The sequence below is a fragment of the Psittacula echo genome, assembly GCF_963264785.1.
Source record: "Psittacula echo genome assembly, chromosome: 7".
NCBI classification, from domain to species: domain Eukaryota; kingdom Metazoa; phylum Chordata; class Aves; order Psittaciformes; family Psittacidae; genus Psittacula; species Psittacula echo.
The window spans coordinates 46910912-46936839 of record NC_137740.1 but is presented as its reverse complement, the minus strand read 5'-3'; the positions used below and the strand labels follow the sequence as shown (position 1 = coordinate 46936839).

At 42.4% G+C, this 25928-nt stretch overlaps 1 protein-coding gene across 1 annotated transcript in view; it reads left to right on the top strand.

Moving 5' to 3' along the window:
- Positions 1-18544: 18544 nt before the first annotated feature.
- The window catches only part of ACSL3 (acyl-CoA synthetase long chain family member 3), a gene marked incomplete at its 3' end in the record, with an annotated part of 51015 nt that continues 43631 nt past the window's right edge, over positions 18545-25928 (top strand). Inside the window, exon 1 of the mRNA XM_080623709.1 lies at positions 18545-18589. The remainder of the gene's footprint in view (positions 18590-25928) is intronic.

The window sequence follows — 25928 nt, the reverse complement described above, 5'->3', positions numbered from 1 at the left end:
GAATAGACAGTTCCTGGATTCCTCCTTTAGACAATACTTTTTGTTTTAAAATCTGGGATATACTCAATGATTGATCTTTCCTGTAAGAGTTGGGAAAATGAAGCAGACATGTTATTTGTAATGAAACCATCAGTAAAAAACAAGGTACGTAAGAAAATGATCCCCACTTGAAAGTACAAAACCAAAAGTATGAATGTAACAACATAAAATGACTTTGAAGTTCAACTAATTGTTTTATGAACTGGAATCCTAAACCCCATGTCTTGTTTCTACAAGAATCTCCTCACCTGATTTTGTATGATGATAGCCTGGCACTCTAAACCTTGGAAAAAGGTTACTGGTTTGGATACCTGCATGGAAATCCCCAGTTTAAAAATGTTTATTACGCTATTTGTCTACAGTTCTTCACAGCAGCAGATGGATATTACTGTTGACGTGCTTACTATTTTTATGCCATTACTACCAATTTTGGTAACATATGGGATGAATCCTTTTCAGTATTAGAGGGGTATTCTTCTAATATTGCTTGCTTATATTGCTATGTCTGTTGTGTAGGATTTCCCAGAGCAAGATGGCAAGAGCTTGAAAAAATAGAGAAGAGCATGAAATTGGCTATTCCCATGTAAAATCCCTAATCACATGCCATTTCACTTTTTGCACAGTTGCATCAAAAAAGCCCTGATTCTGCTTTCAATGAAGGCTCATATTCTAGGGCCCTTGGGACATCTTGTGATATAAGTGCAACTTCTTTGCTTAAGGCAGAGTGGTATTTGTAAAAGGGCACAATTTCAGCTGTGTGCTGAGGTTTAAGATGTTCCACAAAGGTGAGGCTCTTGTGTATGATCTTTTCCACTTTGTTCACAATTCCTGTTCAGCTTGGTGCCACTCCTGACCCCATCTGTACAACGGGGGGGCTGCTCTGCCTCATGGTGGTCAAGAAGCAGTCAGGCACTGCCTCCCCAGCTTGGCCTATCTACTAAAGCATGTAGATTGCGCTTGCCATGGTCGTGTCACCTGCTGCTCACAGTCAATGTGGAGTGAAAATGAGGCTGAACCAGGCATTGACATCAATGGTCAATGGTTGCAATGGGTTATGAAGATTGGTTGGCTTTACTTAAATCTGTGAGAAGGCAAAACCAGCTGTCATTGGGGAGTGCAGATGGACAGCTGAGTTTTTAATCGCTTGCATTTAAAAAATATATAAGAATTAATTGGAGTGTGATGTATAATCCAGTCCACCAGTCATGTGCCATGTGAGTCCTTCTCTGTTTTAAGTTGTAGCCTTGATTGCACGTGAGAAGTGCACCCTTGGCCACTGTCCAGAGTTGTAACTCAGCTGCCAGAACTTATTAAAAACCCAGCAGCCACCCCTCTGTACCGTTTAATCTTTCCCCTGATCACAAACCGCACAGAGGTGCATTTTTAATGCACCAGGACTGGAGGTTGATGTAAGCCAATGCTGCTGTGGTTTCTCATTATTACTTGGGATAACTTTCAATTACATTTTCAACAGAAAAATAGCTTTCCTTTGTGTGTTCGCTAGCAGTGCATTTGAATTTATCTGGTATTGAAACAAACGGTATGGTTAAAAAGCAGGCTGAGCTTAGGTAAAACACGATTTCTCTACAGCACAGTCAGCTAGATCTCCCATTTTAATAATTTATAAGCACTTGAAATAAAAGGAATTAGAACATAATATCCAGGACCTGTTAATGTTTGAAAAGGGCTTTGCAGACACAATGGATGGGGGCAGCTACAATGGATGTGAGATGTGAAAAGCTAATTAATGATTAAATAAGCAGTTCCACATTCATTTATGTGCACATATGTAATAAAATGTTAGAACTTTTTTTAGCTAATTTCCACTCCCAATTGCTCTTAGAAATTTTGAATGATGGCTTTTATTTTAATGAACTTTCTTAGTTCTCTCATAAAGCATTTGAAGTGTAATTCACTGTTGTATAAAGCAATCTGAAGGTTGTCATCACTCTACTATACCCCAGGTCAAATTAAGACTGATGGGAAAAGTTTTAGGTTTTAAATGTGCATTAGCTCCATCATCACTCTTATCATCAGTCCTAAGCATGTTTCACCTTTCTATATGAAGTGCATACCTGGATTCTCGAAAGTATTGTTCTTGCTACAGCAATATTGTTGAAATTAAATGAATTTTCAGAACATATATATATATATATACACACACACACAAAATTTACCTGGATTTCTGTTCTGGTTGGATTCTTCAAAAGTTTTCTGATTCATCATCCATTTCAAACAAATCTTTGCTACTAAAGAAATAAGCACAAAGAACTAGCGAGGAGTCTGGATGGGAGTTTTCTGGATTTAAGTTTGGAAGGTGCAAATCTGGAACTTGATTCCATATGTAGAAGCCTGTGTGTAGTTGAATGCCGTGATTTCAGCTGCTTTCTGATCATTCCCCTCCAATACAAGCACGTGAATGAGGACTGAACAAAGGAACTCAGCAAAGCTAAATTGCAGCCTTAATTACATGGGATGTGAGGTAATGATGATCTCAGGCCGTGAGGGTAGGCTGCAGGTATTCTCGCTGCTCACGGGTTGCTCACATCTCTCCCCAGGGAGGAAGCTCCATTTGGTTTATTTCATAAACTGAATCATCTCAGAAATCTGGCCAGGAGGATAGACATACCCAGAGTGAGCTGAGGGGTTAACCAGGGCTGAGGGCACAGCAGCTGAGAAGGGGGCTCCAGCTGAGCACCCCTTGCCAAAGGAGAAGCTTGGTGCAGCCACAGCCTTAGATGTGGGCCAGTAGAGCTTCAAGGAAGCTGAGGAGCAACATCATGGATGTCAATAAGACATGAGCATTACCCCTGGATCTGCACCTGCCGGAACTCCAGAGGTATTTGGGCATAGAGTGAAGTCTTCCCGCAAATGGTGTCAATAGAAATGTTCTCACTTGTGGGGGAAGGGGATTTACCCATGATTTTTTAAATTTGATGGTGAGAAAGGGAAGGCCTGGCTTCACTTTGGAGCCAGCAGTCACTGTCTGGTGGTATCTCCAACATTAACGTCTGCTGGTTGGTGCTTAGCTGTTCATCCCAGCAAGAAGTTTCCTGAGCTGGGCCTGGCAAAAATAAAGATGTTGGGATCTGGTTGTTGATAAATACAGAATGTCTTTTTGTTTTGGTATGTAAGTCCTTTTATTTAATGGGCAATAATCCTGTATAGGTGACACAGTGATGGATTAAAAAAACATCCATAAAAGAGCTTCATAGAAGAAAAAACCAAACATGCACATATGTTAAGAGCAGTTTTGTTTTGTTTTCCTTATTGCAAGCCTCTTCATGTTTCTAAGGTCTTGTCTGCAATGGTTTTTTAGCCTGTACTTGGATTACAACAGCGTACCTGATGCAAACTCCTGGTGCAGATAGGCTGCTACTAAATACATGATGGCTGGAGCAGCAAATGCCCACTGAAAACGCAGGGTATGGAGAGTAAGGAGGAAAATAAGCTTGGATGGGACAGGGTGGTAGTTTTTGTTGGTGTGTTTCTTTTTGCTCAGGGGTTTAGCTAGAGCGAAGGCAAATAACTACCAACAGAAAGAGAGGAGGTGCCAGGCGGGTGGGACAAGAAATGGTGCGGAGTCACGTACACTGCTGCCGGCAGGGATGCCAGCAATTAGCATGCTGAGCAGTGTCTGCAATGAGGCCGCTGTGCCTCCATGGATGGTATTCAGCTATGCAAACAGGCTCATGGGGCACGTCATCCTCCCAGGTATTTACCCACATACCTAGGGCCAGGCTGTGAATTCCTCAGTTCAGCAGAAGCGAACACCCACCAAAGCCAAAAGGAGTCTAGCTCAAGCTAGAGGCATGTAACTCTGCATTTTAGTTACCAAGTATTGCATCTGAGTGATCCTGCTGCAGGGGAGAAAGGCTGATTTTAAGCTGATAATTCCTTGTTTAGAAGTGACTTAAAATAACTGGCTTTGAGGAGCAGCAGTGCCTCCACTGATCTCAGTGAGAATTGTTCTCCCGCCAACATGGCTGCAGGTCCCAGAATTACCACTGAGAATGACATCAAAGGCTCACTAGCCTGTCTTTTCCACTACCCTTTGAAGGACTGAATGAATACCAGCAGCAAGAGCTGCTCTGAGCCCCTAAGAGCTGGAGAACTGGGCTTGGTTTTATGTCCCCTTCCTACCTCATTCCAATGCAAATGCCCAATGGGTAGCCAAGCTGAGGGGCAGGGAGTGCAGATGTTGAGAGGTGACCAATAAACCTGCCATGAGCAGGGGCTATTCCTACAGTTAGTACTACCACATGGGGCACAGATTCATGAACTTCCAAATACCTGTCTTTCTGTGGCTAAGCACTTGTTTGTCAGCTCAGGACATCCATAACTATATCTTACTGTCACAGTTTGAAATTTTAGCTCATAGTGGAAAAATAAGAGCATGTGGGGGAGGTGTCACTAAAAGCCAGTGATGAATCCTGGCACCATCAGCATTGTGGATGGTGTGAACACATCTCCATGCACTCAAGAGCTAGTAATCTGTATCCTTGTTACTCACCATCATGTGTCTAAACATAACTGTGTTTTTAGTTAAATGGCAGCAGAAGCATGCATGTTGCTCTTCAAGTATGAAAGGGCCTTTTCCTTGTGGCTGGAGTCTCCCATGCTAATTTGCCAGCCTCTAAACTTTGATCCTAGTCTAGTGCATCTTCTGTAAGATCAAGGGCTGCATTCCATGTACTACAACAAGCGATGAAGACAAAGGGCAAAGGTGATGGAGAGCAGGGGTTGCAGCAGCTGAGTTGCAGCATGTGAGTTACGTCCTGGCAACAGTCTGCTCCAGATAAAGTTGTACATGAGGACTACACTTCTTGCAGGAAGGGGAAAAGTCAGAATTTTGAGAGGACCCAAAAGTTTAGTTCAAGAAGAAGATTACAGGTGTGTTGGCCTCTCCTTCTCCAGCACCAGCAATGTTGTTCCCCTTGAAAAGAGCTGTCATTGAAATATAACATCTTCTTCTTGAAATGTCAGTGGCAGTTCTCTTGCCTGTGTTTCCAGCTGGGCACAGCTGGGCTGCTCCATAGCTTCAAACGTGACTTCTTTGGGATGTATGTTAGCCAGTTCCCATGAAATCAGAGCTTATATATTTCCTGAATTGAGGACTGGGTTGTGAAGGCAGTAAGTGTCTCTCAAAGACTGCATCCTTTGCATTCTGGATTCCGAACCTGTCAGGATTTGTTTATAAAGGCACCGACATCTTTATTTGCTGGGTTGTCCTTATTGTTTGAGGGTTTTTTTATATGAAGGCTAGTTTTTCTTTAGTACTTGACTCTTGTAAATTAAATGTAGGAAAATGAGAGGTTTCCCAAGGTTGACTGCGAGGACTAGAAGTGCTTTGGGAGAGATGCTTTTCGGCAGATAGGGAGATCATTTCATGCCTTGGAATTAAGAGCATGGCTATTTAGTATTCCTCCAGGCAAAAGATATTACTAAATATAATATCAAACTATTAAATAAGGGTGACGGGGTATAATCTGTTCCACAGGGCATGGCTCTTTGTATATTTGCACAACAGTACTAATGAATTTCTAAAATCAAACTGCAAGCTGGACTTTTTTTCTCAATTAAAAAATAACTGCTCTTTGCATGACATAGTGACTGTGATGTTGATCGTTACCTTCTGTGCTGTGTACTGGGGAGGAGATGGATGGAGTAATGCTGCAGTATGAAGGCCTTCATGAATTGGTGTTGAAAACTGCTAAAGATAGAAATAAAGATGGATCAGTTTAGTATTGTTTTTCCAGGAATTTTGTTATTTGAGATAACAGAAGAAAATTAATATTGCTATAAAATCTGGTATCCCTTGCACAAGAAAAATAATGAGGTAATAAGGAGAGTTTAAAGCTTATAAAATTTAGTTTCTTAATAAACATTAGTTCTCAACAGAACTAATACAAACTTTTAGTTCTCAGCAGTTTGCATCATGCTTTCTTCACCCCTGTAGGAGCAAGCAAATGACACCTAATGGCAGTTCTAGCTGATCATATCCTAAAGGCATCCAGATTTCACACATTGATTAGATATTCCACTATATACTTGCAGTAACTACATTCATTAGTCATTAGTACATTTACATCACTGTAATTACAGTATCACCAGAGTAGCCTAGTTATCTATTACAGACTTCAAATCTTGAGAAAATTGTGCTCTACTTTTCTCTAATACTGTACACTAAACCAGCCCTCTAGCTTTCAGACATTTCTAACATCAGCATGCTACAAAACTATTGCTCTTATTACTTTAACATAACAGATGAAATAGAAATTGAAGTGTATTATGATTCAATATTTATTAGGTCCAAGATTTTCCATTCATGTATGTTTTCAAGACATAAATAAGACTTTAATTTAGGCCTTCAGAAAACATCCTGCATTTCTACTTGTTTACATAAGAAGCAATTATTGACAAACCCTCCCATGGCAAACAGCAATAATTTGTTACAAGCAAAAATAATGCTGTTGCCTGTGTTAACATCCTATTCTGGAAGAAAATGGAGCTGACTCAGCACATGCAATTGAGCTCACAGAACTGAGAGCAAAACAGGTTATGTGAGAACATGACCTTGGTGAGCTGTGCTAATGACTATGATTTAAAATGCCAGGCTTTTGTCTCAACTAGAGAAATAAATGAGACAAAATGCCTTTAAAAACAACCCAAATAACACTAAGCAAAGTGCAGATACAATTTACTACTAGTGAGTAACTGGGTGATCACTAGCTGAAGTATGTTCAGTTTTTCCCAAGCTGGGTAAGTATGAAAGCTTAATGTATTAAAAACACGTGATTTCTTGTTTAGACAGGGTCTCTGTGAATGCCTGTACTATGGTGCTGTTGGCTGGCAGCTGGCTGCACAGAACGCAATGGTCCTTGTCTGCACTGAGTACTGAGCATATTGGCTTAGTAACTTACCTAGCTAGCAAAGACCAGCTCCAAAGAGGTTTTGCAAGTCTGTAGTTTCAGAGGACAAATTCATCATCTTCTTGCCAAAGGTAATGGATATTTAGTTAATATAATGGGGTTAGAACTTCTTGGTGTAGGTTGTCTCTAGAAAAGTCCAGCATACAATATTCAGGAGGAAATACTGCTCACGTTTAAGCTGGACCACGCTTTCAGGGCTTTAGACTTCTTTGAATTATTGTGTTATGCAAATGTAATAGAGTTTTGGTCTCCCAAGAGAAAGATTTAGTGTAAGAGTCCCTTAAAACGCATTTACTGCACATACAAAGTACTTGTTGTTTCTAACTTTTATGCACATTTGCATATATTCTACTTTCATTTCCTAGAAGTGCTCATGTCTTTGAAGTGTCAGAGGAGTGAAGAGGTACAGAATGCAGTGTTTGAAGAACACATGTATGATCCATTAACTGATGAAGAAAACATTTTGCACTGATGCAGATCATGACATGCAGATATCCTCTTTGTGTGTTGTTAAGCAAGTATTGGTTGTAGTTTTCCTCACACATGAACTGTCTTCCTTAATCTTAATCCTTCTAATCCTTAGACCTTTCCTGTGTCAGATGAGGATGAATGCTCTATGTGCTCCCAGATATCACTGCCCTATTTTCTCTAAACCCAGTCCACCCTATATCTGAACTCAGAGTGCTGTACTGCTTTAATCATCAAAATAATCACAAAGTCTTCAGTTATTTATGCCTTCACAGATTTACTTCGTAATAATTTACTTCATAATAATGTAGGAGTATTATAAAATCATACCTCCGTTACTGCACCTTTAGCTATGAATTCTTGAATGAGACCTTTATCTTAAATCCTCCTGCCTTTATTATCTGCATATTTTCTTTCTATTCCCTGTATATTTTCTGATTTTACTTGTTACTGTGAGTGCTCAGCTGTGTATGCTTTCTAATAAGCTTTCATAGTATAGAATGGACTGTTAGTATATATATGAGTATATTAATATTTGATGTAGAATTTATTTTCCTTCAATTTTATAACCAATGATCCCTTTCTCTAGTATTGCAGTGGGAGAGTTTTAAAAAGTATCGAGGTTTGCAATTACTATTATTAAATTACTGAATTCTGCAAATACCCTATATAGCATATAATTAATTTATTAGGCATATAAAACCTAGCTGGTAGGAAAAAATATCCATTCTCATGCTGTTTTCAGGTACCAGATTTTCAATCGCTAAGTAACTGTCACGAAACTAAGAAGTATGTCCATCAGTCAGAATTAAATAAAGCTCCTCTTAGCATTACTGAGGAGTAACTTGAAGAGCAAAGGTTCCCTTCAGCAGTAGGTTGCATGGATTGTCTGATGCAATCAGTAAGGAAAATCTAAATGTGTAATTGAGCAGATTTGACATTCTGCTCAGCATTGCCCAAAAGAACACACAGATATATAAGCCCCTGAATAACCCCCGGTTTTACACATATACAATTGTCATAAATGAGCCTTTAAGGAAACAGGAAACTTTTTCCCCCTCCCATCTGCTATCAGCACGTCTCAGGTCTACTACTCCTCTGCTGCATCACTGCAGTGTCTCCAAAGTGCTCTGCAGAAGGGAGATAGACAAACTGCACTAAATACAACAAACCATTGCCTTGTAGGCATCAAGCAGCAGACAGCCTGCTGGGGATCAGCACAGCCTGCAAAATTGGACACTCTGCTATGTCCCTAACTTTTTGAAGGATTCCCCAGTTGAGCTTAGTGAAATCAGTAGGATGGCTTCCTTTCCAAATCTCTGGCAGGGAGAAAGTAGTTCCTTCCCATACGAAACAAGCACACCAAAAGCCATCCTTCTGAAGTTTCATGTTATTGAAGCATTACCGTACTGCATTGCAAAGGAAATCCAGGTGTGTTCAATGAACTTAAGTTTTATGGACTAAATTTCATGGGTATTAAAATGATCATTTTGTTATGCCAAAATGAAATCAGATGCAGGTGTTAGGATTCAAACAACCCTGGATTCAAAATCAATTTAATGCAGTTTGAATAGTCAGCCTCTGAGTGTATTGATCAACAGCACCTCTGTCTATGTGTCACAAAACAGTTGATTTTACATGCCAGACCTGTGGCTTACTGCAATAGCTTTCTTTTTCAAAATGTATACTACAGTTTTTGCTCTTACACATCCTAACTGCCTCTTCCTATACAGAATTCACCTTTGTTTTTCTAGGAATAGCTTGTCTATAGTTAGAGGTTCATCTTCTGATGAGCCTGCAGTGTGTGCACCCATAGCTCAAAGGAGTTCACAGCTTTCTTCCTAGTTCAGGCAGGACTCTAAATCCTTTCACTCCCACCATTATAATTTTGTATTAATGTCCAGTATAATCAAGTTCAGTATGAACTAATTCAGCCCTGTTACACCTAGTCACAACTTTGTGTCTGAAATTTGGTCTCCTCTGAAGCATCTTTGTTACTGATCTCCACCTAACATCCCAGATAAAGCAAATGCATTCATTCAAACTCTGCTTCCCAGCCTGGAACTTTTCTGGCTAGTTAGGATTCTCAGATTGAAATATTGGAGATAATGTTGTACAAATATGACGGGGTAGTAGTGATTTGTTTAATAAAATTGTTTAACAGACTTAGATCCTCTCAAAACAACAACGCACACTGCAAATATAAGGTAGTAGTTCTCCCATGAATGCAGTTTGCACAGGAGACAGGATAAATGGCGGCTGTTTTTCTAGTGTGCTTTTGGTGCATTCAGACACCTAATGAAGTCATGGTGTTTCCCAAACTGCCAAATACTTGGTAGTTTACCTCAGTTTTCTCAAATAACCCCAAACATCTGACTTGCACAAGAGCCTGCATTTAAGCTTGTTTTGGAAACCCTTGGCCATGTTTGTTTCCTGGTTGAAGTCTTAGACAGTAAAATGGTTTTGGCTTATGAAAACATTGCACAGTAGTTGTCTAAACAAAACCCATTAAATAAAAGCGAACTATCAGAAGCCTTTACAGCTTCATCTGCTACAGCAGGAAAGCAGGAAAGGATTGCTTTAGCCACTCACTGTTGCATTATAAGGTTTATAACTACCAGCTCTATCTGTAACAGTACTTCCTTACGGTGTTTGTTTATTCAGGATTGCAAGAAAAGCAAGCCTGTCCTGAGAAGTGGCTTTTTCCTTCTCAAATACCAGGCAGACACAGAGCTATCCAGACAAACCTGGTGAGTCTTACTATGGTGGCCTACAAAAGCAAAAGGGCTTTGTAACCAGTGCTGCTTTAATGAAGAAGCAATCTGAAATCTGTGCTGTGTCTAGGACAGCCAAGACTGGTGTTGGTAACTGGGTTGGTAACTGGGCTGCAGCATGCCCAAGGCCTCAGACATGGACTTGGACTCGGACCTGGGCTTGGTTGCTTTTATGGTCTATTTGATGACTGCAGTTACAGAGACATGGTGGGATAGCTCATGTAACTGGAATGCTGCCACGGATGCCTGTGTACTTTTTAGGAAAGACAGGTCAGCAAGGCAAGGTGGTGGAGTTGCTCTTTATGTGAGAGAACAACTGGAATGTACTGATCTCTTCCTAAGGATGGATGAAGAATGAGTTGAGAACTTATGGGTAAGAATTAGGGGACAGGCTAACATGGGTGATGCTCTTGTCAGTGTTTACTACAGGAAGATCAGGAAGAGGAAGTCAATTAGGGCCTTCTACAGACATCTGTAAGAAGCCCCACAATTACAGGACCTGGTTCTCATGAGGGACTTCAACCACTTCGATATCTGCTGGAAAGACAACACAGGTAAGCACACACAGTCCAGGAGCTTCCTGCAAGGCGCTGATGGTAGCTTCTTGACACAGGTGGTGGAAGTGCCAACAAGGAGAGGTGTGCTGCTGGATCTTGTATTAACAGAGAAGGACTGGTTAGGGACGTGAAGGTTGGGGGCAGCCTCAGTTTTAGTGACCATCAAATGGTGGGGTTCCAGATCCGTCATGGAGGAAACAAGGCAATAAGTAGGATTAAAACCCTGGATTTCAGGAGAGCAAGCTTTGGCCTCTTCCAAATTAGAAATCCCATAGGTTAGGGGTCTAGAATGTAGTGGGGTCCAAGAGAGCTAGTTAATATTCAATCATCACTTCCTCCAAGCTCAAGATTCGGGATTGACCTGCTGGAAAGCACCTCTGTGGAGCAGAACCTGGGAGTCCTGGTGAACAAGCTGTCCATGAGCCAGCAGTGTGCCCTTGTGGCCAAGAAGGCCAATGGTAACCTGGGGTGCATCAGGAGGACTGTGGCCAGCAGGCAGAGAAAGGTGATCCTCCACCTCTACTCTGCCTTCGAGAGGCCATATCTGGAGCAGTGGGGTGCCCAGTTCAAGAAGCACAAGGTGCTACTGGAGAGAGTCCAGTGGAGGGCTACGGAGAGGTTTAGGGGACTGGAGTATCTCTCTTATAAGGAAGGCTGGAAGAGCTGGGCCTGTTTAGCCTGGAAAAGAGACGACTGAGAGGGGATCTTATTAATGTAGACAAATATCTTAAGGGTGGGTGTCAAGAGGATGGGGCCAGACTCTTTTCAATGTTTCCTGGTGACATGATAAGGGGCAATGGGCACAAACTGAAATACCAGAAGTTCCATCTGAATATGAGAAAGTACTTTAGTTTGAGGGTGACACTGGAACAGGCTCCGCAGAGAGGTGGTGGTGTATTCTTCTCTGGAGATATTTAAAACCTGCCTGGACATGACTATGCAACCTGTTTTAGGTGAACCTGCTTTGGCAGTGGGGTGGACTAGATGATATCCAGAGGTCCCTTCCAGACCCAACCATTCTGTGATTCTGTGATTCAGTTGCACTGTAAGGTAGTGGTTGTGCAGGACATCACTATCTTTGGAGAGCATAGGGATCACCTTTTTTCCACAGGCTCGTCGCTGTTCATTGTTTGATGCTTTTGATTTCTCTTGGCTACCTCTGACGCTGTCAGCTTCACTGTACCATTTCACTGGCCTAGAAAATGACAGGCAGTTTTTGAGCAAGAAAGTTCAAGAGCAGAAACAAGTTCTATTTTTAATCCTTTCTCTGATTTTTCCATGGGTGACACAATTCCTCCCAGTGTGGCTGTACCAGAGTGCAGTTGTAGTGTGCCTTGCAGCTTGTTTTACAGATCCTAAACCATTCACATGCTTTCCCCTAGTTGGAAATTTCAGTTTTGTGAGGTATCATACTATTAATACCTGACTGGCACTCTGATTTATTGCAGAAGGTTGGCAACATATCTGTAGTATGATAAAATACAAGAGAGGAATTTAAAGTACTCCTCAAGCATTAACAAAGCTGAACTGTGTCAAGTGGTGATAAATTTTACACTATATCCTTGATTACCTTATTATTGATGTCATCAATCTTTCTCTGCGAAATGTGGCTCTGGGCATGCCCATATTACCAAATGTTCTACTAAATAATTAATCATTGGGGGCATGTTGCCAGTTTGTTGCTTTCCAATTTAACCTTACTCATTTGTTCCTTTATTTGGAAAGAAAAAGCTTCACGGATACATATGAACCAAATGCACTGATATGTACGAGGAGACTATTTAGCATTGAAACCTCATGCTACTTGCTCTAGAAATGGTTTTTCATCTTTTAAAACAATACCCCAAAATTAACAGCTCTGAGAATGATCACTTCAGGGACACGAGCTGTTTCTGCTGCCAGAGCTTGCATCCCAGCTGGCTCTCCCTGCCCCTTTGGTGCATAGCTCAAACATCCCTATGTTTTAAGAGGGCATTCAAAATGCCACACTACCAGGATATCTTTAGAAACATAACATCACAATGCCAGTTTGTTTAATTAAAAATTTACAGGGATATGAGTCCCCTTGCTGAGCTGGTTGTTTGTAGCTAAAGCACAATACGTTCTAAGCAAGCAGTTTTAAAATGTTACTTTTTTTTTAGTTAAAATTCATTTAACTTAGAATAATATTCAGTTATTTAATGAGTAATGAAGAAAGTCTGCTAATTTATTTTTCATGAGTTTGAAGACATACAATAAAATATATTCTATCCAGACCACAAGATTTGTCCTTCCCAAGCCCTTCTTTAATTGTCTCTGCCATTTCACATAAGAAGTCAATTTGGTTTTAGTTTAACCATATGTACCTTCCTGAAGTACTTAATTTTGTTTGTGTCCCTCCAGGGATTTTTAGCTAAAAGCTCTCACATCTGTTATATCTGTGACACTGGGCCTTTTGCCTCCCCCTAGCTTCTCCCCAAGTATTGGTAGGCAGCAGCCTGCTCATCAAAGATTAATGCCAACTTTCAACACATTTACCCATTCATAGACTCTCTTTTTTCAGTGCAGCTTGTGGTTTTGTTTTTATTAATCCTCCCTGGATATTAGTTAGAATTGGCCAAGTATAACATTGGCTTACTGCTCTCTCTCCTGATGAGTCAGTGGATCGTACTTCCAAATCGGTATTTTCATAGGATCACTTGCAATCTTCCCTGCTATTTACTACTCGCTATTCATTCTTCATTGTTGATCAAAACATATGGCAGTGTTTTTTTACTCTTGAGTGGATGCCTGAGACTTTTTTAAAAGGGAAAGTGAGAATAGTTAATGAGCTTTTCCTTCTGGAAATAAAAAACGAAAACAACCCAAACCCCAGCATTTGTGAATACATGACTGTGCTTAGTAGGAGCCGTGAATGTTTTCACAGATACTCCTTCCCTGCCTGAATGCTCTAGGGTGCTACAACAACTTGTTCCTGCTTTTAATTAAGCTATTGTGCCTTTTTATTTAAAATATAAACCAGCTACTATTTTAATTTGTCATTTCCTATCATTGTGCTTAGCTTGTACAGGAAAGGTCACTGTCTCCCACAGCCACTAGTGTATGTGTGTACGTGTCTTGTGCAGTTTGAATTTCCAATTATAAACATAGGTTATCAATCACTTTATAGGTGACTATTGTGCCTAATATAAATCCCCAAATTCTTTGGTTTCCTTATGGGATGCCCAGCATAGACTCATATAAGAAAAGTGTTAGAGTATAAATGTCACATTACACCAGTATCTTCTAAAGTAAATATTTCAGCAAAAAGGTGTGCTTAAATCCCTGATACCATGAAACCAACACCCCCAAGTCATTCTACGCAGGGCTGCTCTGAATCTCTTCTCCATCCAACCTGTAGCTGTGCCCCTGTACTTTGGGCACAGGTTGAATGGGGCCCTGGATGACACAGTTTAGTGTGAGGTGTCCCTGCCCATGGCAGGGGCACTAGAACTAGATGATCTTAAGGTTCTTTCCAACTCTAACTATACTATGATTCTATTCTATGATTCCAAGTATTTTTATCCTTTGAACAGCTTACTCCTATCTAAATTATCTTCAGATGTGGAATGCACTGGACAGCTCTTTGGGACATAACAAATGCTCTGTAATGAATATCTGACCTGTACAAAGGAAGATCTTGGTGGGCTTGGGCAGTTGGTATTTGCAAGGAAATGGAAGTACTTGAACTGCTTTGGTGTCTATAACAAGTTTGCATACTTCTCAGTCACAGGCAAGGAGTACTAGTTTGGATGACGTGGCTGCTATCTCACTCCATACAAAGTCTGTAACAACTGGGGGACATCAGCACCAAAGGCCTTACAAGTTTTCAAAAACCATCTTGCTGGGGTGGAATGTCATCATTCATCCCAAAGACTATTAGGGATACAGCCAACAGCCATGTGTATTTGGAATTGTCGTGGTTTAAGCCCAGGCCGTAAATCAGAACCACGAAGTCCACTTCCCCCCCCCCCACCTTTCTTCCCTCCGCTCCTGGAGGGACAGGGAGGAGAATCAAAAGAATGCAGCTCCCATGGGTTGAGATAAGAACAGTTTAATAACTAAGGTATAACACAAACCACTACTGCTACCACTAATAGTAATAATGACAAAGGAAATAACAAGCAAGAGAATACAACTGCTCACCAACCGGTACCTCACCCCCACCCTGCCATGATCCAGCCCTTCCGGGGACTCTCAGTTCTACATCCTGGGCATGACGTGCTGTGGTATGGAATACCTCTTTGGCTAGTTTGGGTCAGGTGTCCTGTCCCTGCTTCCTCCCAGCTTCTCCTCCTCCCTGGCAGAGCATGAGACTCACAAAGTCCTTGGTCAGGGTAAACATTCTGACCAGTAACTGAAAACATCGGCTTTATCAGTATTATTCCCAGGCCAAAAGTCAAAACACAGCACTGCAGCAGTAGAAAAAATGACTGCTACTGCTAAACCAGGACAGGAATCAACACAGCTAGTTACACAGTTAGCTTTTGGACTGCAAATAACTTAAAAGTTCAGGCAAACTCAAAACATGTGCCCTGTAATAAAGGTAAGGCTGAAACATAAAGTTTACAACAAATCCATATTTGGAGTTAAAGTTTCTTCGGAATCTCCTGCTCATAAAGCTAGACAGAATTCAGATCTAGCAGTTTAATAAGGGTCACGTTTAATTTCAAGTTGTGGATTCCAGGCATTTCTCAAAGTAAGGCTTTTGCCAAAGTGTTTTACTGCTCAGTTGCTGGTGATTAATCCAGGAGCAAACAAGAATAGGGAGTTCAACATGATATCTGATGCTGAGCAGATGAGCCCTGCGCTGTCGTGTACTTTATCTCCCATCTTCCTTTATGTAAAATCACTTTCGTAGTTTTATCTTGAACCTTGCTTGCCTTGAATGAAATGTGAAAGATTTTCTTGGAGCTCCTCACAAATCCAGGATGCCTTTCCTTGCGCTAAAATTCACAGTGTAGCTATTAAATTTACTTTGCCTCTGCCGATCTAAGCAAGCCTTTTGCCAGAAAGCTGTCTGAATTCCCTCCTGTGACAGAAATGCCTACATTTTCCATCTTTTAAAAACAAGCTTCTTCTCCTTACAAGTCTGCTTATCCTTGTTAACTTGTTCCAGTGAGTGTGAAATTTTTTTCAATATAACGTCTCCATACTCCTACCCCTATTTCAGGCAGCACCACTTTTGCTTGGGTAGCTCGTGACCTTTTAGCTCAGACAACTTCTGTAGGTAATGTTTTCCTGCTTTTCAGAACTGTCTGTAGCCATGTCTTCTGCTCCAGTTCTCCACATTTGGCACTGGAATGGGTTGCCCAGGGAAGTTGTGAATGCTCCATCCCTGGTGGTGTTCAAGGCCAGGTTGGATGAGGCCTTGGGTGACATGGTTTAGTGTGAGGTGTCCCTGCCCATGGCAGAGGGGTTGGAACTAGATGATCTTAAGGTCCTTTCCAACCCTAACTATTCTATGATTCTATGATTTGGAAGCAATTTTTGCAGTAACTGAGATGAATGACTTAGTTGGTCTTTGAAGTATGTGCCCTCTTGATTTGCTTTAGCAAAAGTGAGTATATTCTCTGCAGATTGAGTATCACTCTGCTGGTGATCAAAGATGAAAATAGTGCGTCTTCCCCTCAAACATGGTACCTGTGAGGGGAAAGGAGGCAGGACTATCTGTGGGATGTATGCCAAGTGTGGTGGTCAGCTCCATAAATGGTACAAAGTAGCTCACAGCCTGATGATGTGTAGGCAAGGTTGTGTTCAGACTACTGTGCTTAGTGTTGCAATCCTACTCCCCCCTTCCTTGTCCTGTGCCGCTCCATTTGCTGGACTGTTCAGCCCCAAGGGCTGTGTGACTGGAGCACTTGATGTGCATGAACAGAGGAAAACAAACCTCACCCTTGTGGCAATGGTGGCTGTCACCACTGCGGTCACAACCACACAGCCTGCTGTAATTAAATCTTTCGGGCTTTGAAACTTTCTTCCTATTTGTTGTTTTTATGTTGCTTATCTTTGGCAGGTGCTTATTTATTTTGTCTTTCAGTATTGTATTACACTGGTAAATTAAACCATTTAATTCTGAAGCGACATTTGCAGGATCTAGTTGAGTCAATACTGATAAAAGGGGTCTTCAGTAATCGTTAAATAGGGATCTATCCTCGAGCAGTACTGACCAAAACGTGCTCCAAGTGACGCCAGCTTTGATGACAGTCGATGTGAAATGACTGTCAGCACTGAACATGTGCAGCTCTCTGGGCAGACTGCCACGTCGCAAACCTTGGCAGCAATTGCCACTAATGACACCTTCATTTAAAACCTCAAACCGTGTATAATTTTAACGTCAATCTCAAACCCTAAAGTTCTTGCAGCAGTTCTGGGTTTTAGCGCACTAACCCCAGCAGGCAGGCGGGGACGCAGGGGCACGTAGGGGCACTTAGGGGCAGGGGCTGGCTCTGGTGCCTTCCCTCATGGCAGCCAGTCTCCTCCAGGCTCCCTGGGGCCCCCAGGCAAGTCAGCTGGCTCCTCAGGGGGAGCTCAGAAAGTTCTGTGCTCAACCAAAGTCACTTTGATCAGGGGACTTGTCAAAAAAATACCGATTAGGATGCATCAGGGCTCCAGCAGGGATTGAGTAACTGTATTCCTGCGGTCAGGGCAAAACCAAGTCAGGATTGAGTCCGTTTGCCCTGTGGGAAGAGATTTGGGGGTCTGGATTGATGGCAAGTCAAATATGAATCAACAGTGTGCCCTGGCAGCCAAAACAGCCAACCATGTCCTGGGGTGCATCAAACACACCATCGCTAGCTGGTCAGGAGAGGTTATTGTCCCACTCTACACTGCACTGGGTGCAGTTTTGGGCACCTCGATACAAGAAGGACATCAAACTATTAGAGTGTGTCTAGAGAACAGCAAGCGATCTGCCTTGAGATCTACCTCAAGAGTGGCAGCAGAGGGGAAAGTACTGATCTCTCTCTCATGACCAGTGATAGGATGCAAGGAAACAGATTTAAGCTGTATCAGGGGAAGTTCAGACTGGCCATTAGGAAAATGTTCTTCACACAGAGGGTGGTGCACCACCGAATCCGGCTCCTCATGGAGCCTGTGGTCCTTGGCCATCATGGCACTAAGCCTGTCAAGAGTTCAACGGGCATCTGGATGATGTTCTTAGTCACATAGTTTAGTGTTATACAGTCCTGTGAAGAGCAAGATGTTGGACTCTATGAACCTTATAGGTCTTTTCCAGTTTGAGATGTTCTGTGATTCCATGATTCTATCTTACGCTGTTGACACATGCATTGCCGTGGGGGCTCCTCACAAAGTAATGAAATTAACAGTGGACTAGAGGTAATTAACAGGCGTTTTAATAGAGATAAAACACAAGACACCGAGGTGCAGGTGGGAGGAGGCGGGGTAATGTCTGACGGCGGCGACGACAAGACTGCTCATACCCAGCCCCAACGGCTGCTGCTACCCCACGCCTCAGAGTCGAGTGCGCGCATGTGCGACGGGGCACGGGGCGGGGCCTGATCAGCCACGCCCCTTCCGACAATTGGTCCTGCGCCTTGGCCCCGCCCACCGCCGTGAGTGACCTGTAGTAACCCCGGTGAGCGCTGGCACTCCCCCACTGTTCCTCGTGAGCCCAGCCCCGCGCGCCACTCGGCTCCGGCCAATGAGGAGGCGCCGTGCCGCATACGGAACGAGGGCGCGCGGCGGCGGGCTGCCCAGCCGCGGCTCAGTACAGACACTGGGGTGGCGCGGAGCGGCGCGTGCTCGGCCCGCAGCGTGGCGGCCTCCGCTCCGGGCACCGGTGAGTGCGGGGCTTTCGGGCACTGGGAGCGCGCCCATTCCCACTGGGGCGGCACCACGCAGGGCCTCCAGGGCCGCCGTGGTACTGGAGCGGCCCGGTGTGAGGGGCGCGGCGGCAGCTGCCTTCGGTCTGGCGTGCGGTGAGGGGCGGCCTGGCTGCGCGCCGCCGGGTCCCCATGGGGTCGGTGTCCGGGCGGCCTCCTGCCTCAGCGAGGCGATTGCCGCGTTCGCAGGAGCTAATGAGTGCAGTAATCGGCGGTACCAGGCGTTTTGTTCTCCTGCGCTCCTTTGTGTTTCGGCTTTTGCGTCCGATGAGGTGGAGAAAGCTCGGCGTGAGTCACGGAGCCGGCCCGGGTTGGGGGAGAGGGCGGGCGGTCCTTCACGTACCCGCAGTTGAGGAGACACACCGAGCACGCCGTGTACCGCCGCCGCATTAGAGTGTCCCAAATCTTGGGGGTTGGTTCCGAAAGTGCGTTTGCACGTAGTCTGTGGTCTCGACGCGTAGCTTGTGGTGTGTGAGTGCGTGTAACATGAAACCGGCGGAGCTGAGGGAGGGGCGATCGGGATTCCCTGTCGTGTGTTACTTTTTTCATTACGATTTTCAGGGGTTTGGTGCTGGGTTTAGTGGGCGCGCTCGGGAAGGAGAGCGAAGGGACATTCTTCAGCCGAAGTGCATGGGAAAGCAGCAAGCATTAAAAGATTGTTTCAGATAGTTCCATAAACAGCGTGACTCTCAGTTCGTGGGACCCATAGAAAATCTTTGGCAGATAAATAAACAGTAATCTTCAGAAAAAATAAAATGGCCTTTTGAATAAAAATACTCGTAGTTTATAAGCACTGCTATGATATTTTTATTGTTGAAGAAATAACCCCCACAAAACAGGTAATGATTATACACAAGTAATATATAAATTTAAAAAATGAAAGCTACTGCATTTTGTTTAGAAGTACCAAATTCTAGAACATGGCTTTTAAGGATAAGGGCACTCACCTTATTCAAAATGTTTTAGGATGTTCTAGAAGTCTTAAAGGAATATTTGTGTTGACATGAAATTTTTTTTTATATTGTTGAAGTATCACGTAAAGAGAAAGTACAAAATGAAATAAAAAAAAGGCTTAATGGATTTTTAGTCTTGTTATGTTCTACTGTAGAAACAGTCTTTCTCCAGAGTGGACTTAGCATCTCATTGTGCAAAAATTCATTGTGGCATATGACTTTATCCTTTTCTTTTTCTTTTCTTTTTTTTTTTTCTTTTTCTAATTTTCCTCTTCCCTCTAGGGGTGAAAAGTAAAAGTCAAAAATGGCTGATACATTATCAGGTCTTAATTACGTCCTAAGAGGAAGATAAGAGTCTGGGTGCACTCGTAAGACTTTATACTCTTAACTGTCTGCACCAATCAAAGAGCAAGCACATCTGATAGTGTTTGCCTGTCTTGCGTGCTTAAACGTTAAGGAAAGACATTGTTAACGCTGGTGATTCCTTTTTGTCCTGTGCATTTATGCTTCAGGAATGGTTGAAGCTAAACATTGTGACTGTTCTTTGTTCAGCATGTTTGTTATTGTTGGTGCCTAGAAACAGGAGGTAGGTCCAGGTTTCGTGCGTTGTATGTTCAGATTTTGATGGTTGTCTGACAAACCTGGCTGAATCTGATGGATCTGCTGATCTATGTGGTCAAAACTTCTGACAACACACTCAGTGTGTGGTATGAATCCAGTCTCTTTTGGCTGGTCAGGAAAGCTTCTTACTAATGGAAACAGAATTCCTTGGAGAGAAACAAACCTACTGAATTTATTCTAAAATAGCCTGTTTGATTCTCAGTAAACTGTTACTTGAGTCTGAAACTTGTGCTATCTCCAAGTGTCCCATTCCAGTCAACACAATTGTGAAGGTAATAAACCTCAGCCTCGGTGTTACCCTGTATAATTTCACAGTTGTGTATCTGTTGGTACACTGTGGTAATTTGAGACAGATCTAGTGTACAGCTGTGGACAAGGGTAGGGTGTCCATACCTGTGCATCTGGAGTGCTCTGGGATTGTGGTGTGTTGAATCTGGTTCCTCTTTTCAGAAGTGCTGATGGGTGGTTCCTATCTTCCCTGTTCCATATCTTGCTTAGAGGATCCTGATTATGTAAGACCACTGAGTAGAGCATGTTGGGATGAGTATGCTGATTCGTGTGACTTTTTTCAGTTTGTGGCATGGTTATAAAACCATAATGCCTGTGAGAAATAATTTCTGGTTCAGCCTGAAGCCTAAGAAAATTTGAATGGTATAATGGTATTTTCTTGAAAACTGATAGTCTCTGAAGAACTAGAGGAAATTTCTTCATGCTTGACTTAAAGCATGGTGTGCTTTCCCTGATCTGGTGAGCATTTAAGCCGTTGATGACCTGCACCCACATTTAGTGCTTTTATTCCTCTTTTGTGTGGATGGTTTGAGCCACAATCATACTAAAGACCAAATTTTTTTACCAGTGGATTGTTAAGACATCTGGAACAAAGCATCATATATGCTCAGGACAAAACGTGAGAGAACTATGGAGAAAGCATTCTTATTCAAGGAGATCCAGCTGTGAAGTAAATTTCCAGAAGGTAGCGGGAAGAATTGAATCCTGAATTGTTTAGAGATATGTATCTTCCTTCCAAATATATGTTCCAGTGGAAGTGTAACTGAACTAAGATCTGTCCTGACAGATGACTTGCTAATTGCTGCCATGGTGATAAAACCGAAGGAGTAATAAAGGCCAATGCTGTGACATTACCAGACCTTAAAGACTAAGGTCAGGTGGCCTGAATTCCATTCAAGCCCCTTTTCTCAGTCAATGGAGAAATCTAGGTGGTTTTGGAGAGCAATTCAGAGAATTTATGTAAGACGCTGAATGGGGAGCTGCCTGAAAGCCAGCTAATAAGAAATAGGAGGCAGAAGGATTTATGTGGAATTTAGGCCATCTGAATATGGCCCTGAGATGCGACTTAGTAGTACTAAGTAAGGTGTATTAACACTAAGAAGACTTGGCTTCAATTTCTATCCATTTCATCTGCTGCTGACTACTGAGCAAATTTGCCATTTGAACAGCTATTGAAGGGTGGGGGCTTCCTGTCTTTGTTTCTTGTCAGGAGTACCTCCTTGTCAGTAGCACCTCCTTGTCAGTAGCACAGTCTGGAGCTAGCCTGGCTGGGGGGCAGCCCTGCTGAGAAGGCCCTGAGGGTGGTGGTGGGCAGCAAGCTGAGCATGGGGCAGCCATGTGCCCTGTATTAACAGGAGCACAGCCAGTAGGTCAACTGATTATCCCCTTCTACTTGGCATTTGTTAGACCACATCCAGAATACAGCATCAGTTGTACTGCCTCCAGGACAAGGGAAGGGTGAGATCAGTGAAGAGTTACCAAGTTGTCTTGAGGCGTGAGCTTTTTTGCATTCTGAGGGGAGATGGAGGAACCGTGCCTGTTGTTGAGCCTGGAAAAGAGGAGGCTTGGGGGGGCCCTTCCAGCACCTATGGGGAGTTTTCCAAGAGAGTGAAGCCAGGCTCTTCACAGTGTTGTGTGGTGGGAGGATAAGAGACAGCAGGTGGAGTCAGAAAGGTCTATGTCTATAAGGCGTTTTTCAACATGGTGTCAGTCAAGCAATGGGACTTAACTGCCCAGAGAGGCGGTTCAGTCTCCTTCCATGGAAGGTTTCAAAATTCAACCAGATAAAGCCCTGAGAAAGTAGGAGTGATCTCATGGGTGACCCCGCTTTGAGCTGGAGGGGAAACCAGAGGCCCCATGAGGTCCTTTCCCTCCTGAGTTATCCCATGGCTCTAATGAGTTTCTGCCCACAGAGCAGTTGCAGTGGAGGTTTTTGAGGAGCTTATTTAGGACAGCATGTGGTCTGGCAATGCAGGCTTACTCACCATACTTGGAGGAATATAGCAAGCACTCGAGCCAGTCTTAAGCAGTTCTCAAATGGCAGGACTTTGTTTAATAAAGAGCAGTTAGTTGAACTGCTCTTCATCCTGAGATCCTGATCTGCATCAGGGCTTGCCATGTAGTAAGGCCTGAAGTGAAGGGTTGTCAAAGGTTTAAGTACTCTGATTTGAGGTACAGATTGGAATCTAATGATTTTTGTTGAAGGAAGTCACCTGGACAAGGCCATGTCCTAATCTCACCTCCTGAATGGCTATTACTAAATTCAGGACTATTGGAGAGGGCGGAGGGTAGATGAAAAGTGCATTTCTCTGAAGGAAGCTCAAATATTATGCTCTATTGCCTTCTAAATCAACTGGAGAAAAGTTCAAAATTCAAAATGTTTTTAGAATCAGCCTGTTTCAATGGTAGTGACAGTCTTTACTGATTCTTGAGAAGGAATTAATCACACATGTGTCCTGTCATTCCTTAGGTGAGCCTGCAGCTTACAGTAAATCAAGGTGCTGATTTAGTGTCTGTAATCCAGAGGAGTAGGAGTGGTAATTTGTCAACATGTGTGCATTGGGAAGTTGTGTTTCCCTCAGTGTTCATGAGTCTTGTTAATTACAAAGATGTGCTAGTTAATTACAACACCTGAAATGGGACAGGCTGGCTTCTCAGTTTTGTAAGTTTCCTGAGCAGGGAAAATAGGATTATTGAAAATTATTGAAAGATTTTCACCGTTTGTAGTGGAAAACAGCAATAAGAAGCTGCAGGCCTTTTCCTATTTCACTTGAAAATTGGAAACTTAGTGCTTTGGTTTTTTAGGTACTGTGTAAATATCATCCTTACCCTGCTTGTATCTTAGATGAAACCCATATGAGACCTGGAAGGGGAAAATAATAAAGATTAAAAGTAACTTGCTGAAGATTAAGCAGCAGAATAGCAGTGGTATTGTACTGCCAAATCCAGTTCCCCATCTATTTGCTGTGTTACATTACTGTCCACGTAGAACATTTTGTCCTCCTGTGATAAACTCATAGGGGTACTGTGGCCTGAAAGCTATATAAAACCAGTTTTTCTGCTGGTATGGAATGAATCTCATTTTGTTCAGGCTGACTACGGAGACCTGTGAGCCACCTTGACAGTACACAGGAAGGTTTTGCATGGGTTTTTTGCTTCTTGAAGAATACTTCATAGCGGTTACTGCAGTATCATACATCAGTGTGCATGATGGTATCAGGTTTGTTGGATTTGACATACAGTATGATTTCTAACAACTGAAGCTTTAAGACTGTATCAGAATATAGTCTGTGAATCAGTGGAGCCTGCTCTCTGCTTGCTTCACCAAACCGTTATTAAAATCAAAGTTTATGGGCTGATTCTGTGAAAACCTGTGAAGAATGTGGAGAGTGAAACATCTATGGTTAGCTTGTAGAAGTTAGGTGTATGTGTAATTTGCTTTTGGTAAAGACAACATCTGTAGTCTGTGTATCTGGAGTATGTGTGTATGGAGAAAGGCAGAAGGGAACAGAAGAGGCAGTAGGTGGCAGCTTTGCAGGAGGTTTTAAGTGTAGGGAGATGCATCTACATTTTTTTTGTCTGTAGATTTTTGTAAGGATTTATATGCGTGGCAAATGCTGTAGGAGAGAGAGGTAAGGCAACAGGCATAGGAAGGTGACAGTGGTCCCATTAACGCCTGAGCAGGGAGCTTGATTGCCTATGTGGCAAAACGTGGCTTCAGTCTGTTCTGCAGCATGAAGTCCACGAACTACTGGGGAAGTTCTGTCACCAGGGCCTGTCAGTCATTTATAGCTGCAGTTTAGTTGTTCTGATGAAGTATTGCTGCACTGTATTGTTCTAGGGAAGGTGTGAGTAGAGAAATGATTTTCCTAATGGATAGCTTTGAGGTGCCTAGGAAGTATTTTCCAGGTCTGCAGTGCTGGTAACTGTGTAGATTTTATTTCCTGTGTCCCTGTTGTCTGCCTCCTGGGGCAGCAGGGAAGATCCTTATGGAGATTTTTATCTAGTTCTCTTACAATCTGCACTAATCTGATAATATCCAACACTTGGAAGAACAAGGTACAAACCCACTTCCCAATCAAGAGTAGCTAGTGTGTGTGTATCCTAGCCACAAAGTCAGGGCTATTAAGTGGGTGTAGTAAGGTGATGTGAGGGTTTTTGATCAGGAACACTAACTAAAGTGGACATTCATAAAGAAACTTCTGACAACTTTTGTTTTCAAAAATCTGTCATTCATCAATAAAATAAGTTTTATATAAAAAAAAATCTGGCCACATACTGTGTTATGTATTCACGTTCACATTTGCGGCCAGGTCCAGGGTGTGAAAGAATGCAAAGATCTGCTGTCCTGACTTTCTCTCTACATCTGTAAATGTGTATGCATCTGTATGTGTGTATACACCTAAGATAATGGAGTCTGAGCACAGTGGTTGAAAATTTTTTTATATTTCGATATGCTTTATTTTATATATATATAAAAAAGAAATACCATTAGCTTAATCTTGCATAATTCATTTTTGAATTTTTTTTTTAAATGCAAGATGTAATTCTTTGGGTTTTGAAATGCTAGTGCCTTTCATTGTGAAAAAGATGAAATACGTTGTTTATATTCTTCTATAGAAATATTTGGTAGTTTATTCTGGACTTCCAGTTTGTCAATTTGTGTTAATTTAATCTGACCATCTGTGTAACACAGGCAAGACAATTTTGCCTAAGAATATTCGCAGGACTCCTGAAGATGTCATTGGTACCTTCCTTTTATTAAAAAGGTCAGTGTTCTTGTTTTTAAAACTTAATGGTGAGGAGTCTGCTCAGCTTGGTATGTCAGTAGTTTGGTCCTGTTTACATAATCACAGGCTAAGGGTGTGTTTGTTTTCCCTGAATAGAAAACCAGGGTTCCCTTCTGCCAAAACCTGCATCTACCTGCAGAGCATTTGTATACTGATTCTGAAGTACTGACTTGAATTATATACTGTGAGGAGTTAGTTACCTCCTCACCTTCATACCCTCTAATCCGTACCTGTGGGTACTGGATATTGCCCTCTGATTTTAGGGGTTGGAACTAGATGAAATTTCCAACCCAAGACAGCCTGCGATTTTCAACACCTGTGTTTGTATGTTTTTTTTTTTAAGGGTGACACATCAAGACTTGGAGGCTTAGGGCCATACTTCTTTAATTCTTCACATAGATTATAATGGCCTCTAATTGAGTAAGTCTTTGTTTTGCCTTTGTTTTGTGTTACGGAATTGTTGGGCATGTTCATAACTGATGGAGGAGGTGAGGCTGTCATGATACTCTTACTTCCGAGGCTAGAAAATAGGATGATAACTCAAATGAGCAGGATGGACATCTTTATGCTATGCTTCCAGTGCTGGATTTTGAACAAAAGTGTAATTTCACCAAGCAAAGTAGATATAAAATGTGGATAACATA